The sequence below is a fragment of the Myotis lucifugus genome, unplaced genomic scaffold, assembly GCF_000147115.1.
Source record: "Myotis lucifugus unplaced genomic scaffold, Myoluc2.0 scaffold_163, whole genome shotgun sequence".
NCBI classification, from domain to species: domain Eukaryota; kingdom Metazoa; phylum Chordata; class Mammalia; order Chiroptera; family Vespertilionidae; genus Myotis; species Myotis lucifugus.
In genome coordinates this window covers 1313833-1318206 of record NW_005871211.1, presented here as the reverse complement: position 1 = coordinate 1318206, position 4374 = coordinate 1313833, and the positions used below count along the sequence as shown (strand labels likewise).

Here is a 4374-nt window from a genome sequence, read left to right as displayed (position 1 = left end):
ATATACTAGAGGCCCGGTGCACAAAATTTGTGCATGGGGGGGTCCCCTCAGCCCAGCTTGTACCCTCTCACAGTCCTGGAGCCCTCAGGGAATGTCCTACTGACGGCTTAGGCCCGCTCCCCACAGGGACATGTGTCTCATGTCAGCCACAGTCTGTCCTCCCTCTGCAGGAGGCGACCGGCTGATCAGGGGAAGGTGCCACCCCCATCACCCCACTGCTGCTGCCACTGCCAGCCGCTGCAGCCACCAACATGTTTACATCAACACGGACTTCAGTCCCTTCACCACGAAAAAATGACAACTTTTTTTAGGCATTTTCAAGATGTCTCTTTCATAGGATGGTTCTTTCTTTTTGTCTTTTATCCTCACCTGAGGATATTTTCCCCTTGATTTTTAGAGAGCGTGGAAGAGAGAAGGAAAGACAGAGAGAAACATCAATGTGAGAGGGACACTTCAATTGCTTGCCTCCTGCATGAGCCCTGACCTGGGCCCCAGCCAGGGAGGAGCCTGCAACCTAGGTACATGCCCTTGATCAGAATCGAACCCGGACTCTGAGGTCCACAGGCTGAGGCTCTATCCACCTTCATTTTTTCCTCCAGGAGTGAGGTGGAAAAACCCTTGGATTCTTATTACCCAAGTTACCAAGAACACTGTGAGTGACGTATAGGGAGCTTAGCAAATGAGCGGTAAGAAATGGTGTTTCCTCTGCAACTCACACACAGAGGCAGGACTGCTGGCGTGCTATCTCCCAGCGGGGGCAGGCCCCCCTGAGTGTTGTGTCTTCGCTTTGGGCCTGCATGGCGGCTGCTGGGGTCGGGGGCAGGCTCCCCTGAGCGTGTAGCCTCCTCCTGAGCCAGTTGTGACTGTTATGGAGTCCTGGCTAATTTGCATATTAGCTTTTATATATAGAGAGAGAGAGAAACTAGAGGCCTGGTGCACAAAATTCGTTCATGGGGGGACGGGTCCCCTCAGCCCAACATGCACCCTCTCCAATCCGGGACCCCTCGGGGGATGTCCGACTGCCTGTGATCGGGCCTAAACCGGCAATCAGACATCTCTCTCACAATCCTGGACCACTGGCTCCTAATCACTCACCTGCCTGCCTACCTGGTTGCCCCTAACTAGCCCCCCCGTCGGCCTGATCATCCCTCACTATCTCTGTGTGCCAGCCTGATCGCCCCTAACTGCCCCCTGTGCTGGCCAGGTTGCCCCCAACTGCCCCCTCCCTGATGGCCTGGTTGCTCCTAACTGACCCCCCCACCGGCCTGGTCGCCCCTGTTCGCCCCCCTGCTGGCCTGGTTGCCCCCAACTACTCCCCCTATTGGCCTGGTCACCCCTCATAGCGCCCCCACCAGCCTGGTCGCCCCCACACAGCCTGCTTGTTCAGTCGTTTGGTCGTTCCTCACTAACCCCCCTGCTGGCCTGGTGAGGGCATGAGGGTTAATTTGCATATTACCTCTTTATTATATAGGATATATAGATTGTTCATGCATCTGTCTCCCCATCTCACCACCTCCTCAACTCCTCCAGAGGAGCAATCTTTTCTGACAGTGCCTAATGCTGGCATACTCTGGCCTAGGCAAGCATTCAGAGGTAGTCTGAACTTTGTTAATTGTTTAAATCTGCTTGTATATGTTTCCACATTGATCTGATTTTTCCAACTATTACCAAAAAGGAAGAAAAGTTACATCTAATAAAAATGTTATCCCCCCAAAAAAAATCCCTATTTTCAAAAAATATTTATTGACTATTTTTTAAATCATTTTTTAAAAATTCACTATTGACTGAGTGTCATCTCATATCATCCAGGTAAGTTGTTCAATTCAGTATCGACATATTCCCTTTATTTTGTTTGTTTTGTTTTTGAGGTTGTTTTTTTCTCATTAAACTTTGTTATTTTAATGGGTCTTCAATTCTGTGACAGACTTTTGGTCATGTTGTTTCCATTAAAAAGTACTGATTTTAAAAACTAATAACTTAAAAACTGCCACACACACAAAAGAACCAAATGGTCCACAAAACATTCTCTTTTCCTTCTGAAGACTTTACGATGCATTGTAATCATTAACCAGCCTTTCACTATTAAACTTAAATAGCCAATTGAGACACACAGTTTTGAGACCATTCTTCCACCACTGAGTAAGACTGGGGTGGCAGGTGTAGGGAATAATATTCATTTAGCCTTCTTAGCTTTCTGGGCCGACTTGGTGACTTTGCCAGCTCCAGCTGCCTTCTTGTCCACGGCTTTGATGACACCCACAGCAACTGTCTGTCTCATGTCACGAACAGCAAAATGGCCCTGAGGAGGGCAGTCAGAGAAGCTCCCAACACACGTGGGCTTGCCAGGAGCCATATTGACGATGGCAGCATCACCAGATTTCAAAAACTACGGACCATCTTCCAACTTTTTCCCAGAAGGACAATCAGTCTTCTCCTTCAGCTCAGCAAATTGGCAAGCGATGTGAGCTGTGTGACCATCCAGCACAGGTGCATAGCCAGCACTGATCTGGCCTGGGCGGCTCAGGATAATCACCTGAGCTGTGAAGCCAGCTCCTTCCCCTGGTGGGTCATTTTTGCTGTCACCAGCCACATTGCCATGGGGAATATCTTCGATAGACCCCTTCTTCACACTTAAGCCCACATGGTCCCCAGGAAGAGCTTCACTCAAAGCTTCCTGGTGCGTTTCAACTGACTTTACTTCAGTTGTAACGTTGACTGGAGCAAAGGTGATCACCAGGCCGGGCTTGAGAACACCAGTCTCCACTTAGCCCACAGGGACAGTACCAACACCACCAATTTTGTAGACATCCTGGAGGGGCAGATGCAGGGGCTTGTCAATTAGACCAGTTGGTGGCAGGATGCAATCCAGAGCTCCAGCAGCGTGGTTCCACTGGCACTGCCACCTTTACGGGTGACTTTCCATCCCTTGAACCAAGACATATTAGCACTTGGCTCCAGCATGTTGTCACCATTCCAACCAGAAATTGGCACAAATGCTACTGTGTCAGGGTTGTAGCCAATTTTCTTAATGTAGGTGCTGACTCCTTTAACAATTTCCTTATATCTTTTCTGGCTGTAGGGCGGCTCAGTGGAATCCATTTTGTTAACACCCACAATCAGCAATTTCACACCCAGTGTGTAAGCCAGAAGGGCATGCTCACAGGTCTGTCCATTCTTGGAGATACCTGCTTCAAATTCACCGACACCAGCAGCAACAATCAGGACAGCACAGTCAGCCTGCGATGTGCCTGATGAACATGTGCTTCATGTTGTTGATGAAGTCTGTGTGTGCTGGGGCACCAATGATGGTGACATAATGCCTGCTGGTCTTGAATTTCCACAGGGAGATATCAATGGTGATACCACACTCACATTCAGTTTTCAGTTTTCCAAGATCCAGGCATTCTTGAAGGAGCCCTTCCCCATCTCATCAGCCTCCTTCTCAAATTTTTCAGTGGATCCCACCACATTTGTAGATCAGATGGCCAGGAGTGGTAGATGCCAAAATCTACGTGTCCAATGACGACGATATCGATGTGATTCTTTTCCTTTCCCATTTGGGGTTTGATTTAGTAGTGGTTTTCACAACACCTGTGTTCTGATGGCAAACTGGCAAACCCGTTTCAAAGAAGCCACATCTTCCATTTAAAACAGAGGAGGAATTTTGTGCATTATTTCAAGCACTAGGAGAAAATATCAAAATTGCTCACTCCTTGATAATTCTTACTAATTTAAATAATCTGTATTATGTGATTAAGTCACTGAACCAGGAGTATACTGGGAAAGCAAGTGAAGAAGAGCGTGTCTGCTGAAAGCCCTGATGAAAACATTGCCAAGAGGATAAATTTTACCCCAAGAAATGATAAAAATCTATTATTGGCAATCTATGATTTATATCCAAACAAAATGATAGATCATATTGGCTGTCTCTGTCAATCTCCTAACATACTAACTCCCTACCTTTGTTCAAAATAAAATATTCGTCTCTCTGATACAAATGAAAAATTACTTAATATCCAGCTCTTTTTGCTGTAGTCAGATCTATTAATATATACAGAAGTGATTTTTATGGCCGTACCTCCATTTCTTACGTCCTTGAATCACAATGACCCTGATGAAAACACTGGAGCTCAGGGTTTTGCAGTCGTGGGGTAAGTGAGGTTCTCGGGGGCCATGCCAACAGACTGTCTCTAAAGCCAATGTAGTTGTAAGGGAAGGTCACTCCAACTGGGACTACCATTGCTATGCATTTCCAGCATTCTCCTATTTACCAAATACATAAAATATTAGAACTCCTTTTGTGTACATCTGAATGTGCCCCAATGTTTTTCTACATGTTTACTAAAAGAATAAGTTGCATGACTCCACCAACCC

The 4374-nt window shown here is 46.8% G+C and overlaps 1 pseudogene; it reads right to left on the bottom strand.

Annotated features, from left to right (window-relative positions):
• Positions 1-2173: 2173 nt before the first annotated feature.
• Positions 2174-3557, bottom strand: LOC102432862 (annotated as a pseudogene).
• Between the last annotated feature and the right edge of the window lie 817 nt (positions 3558-4374).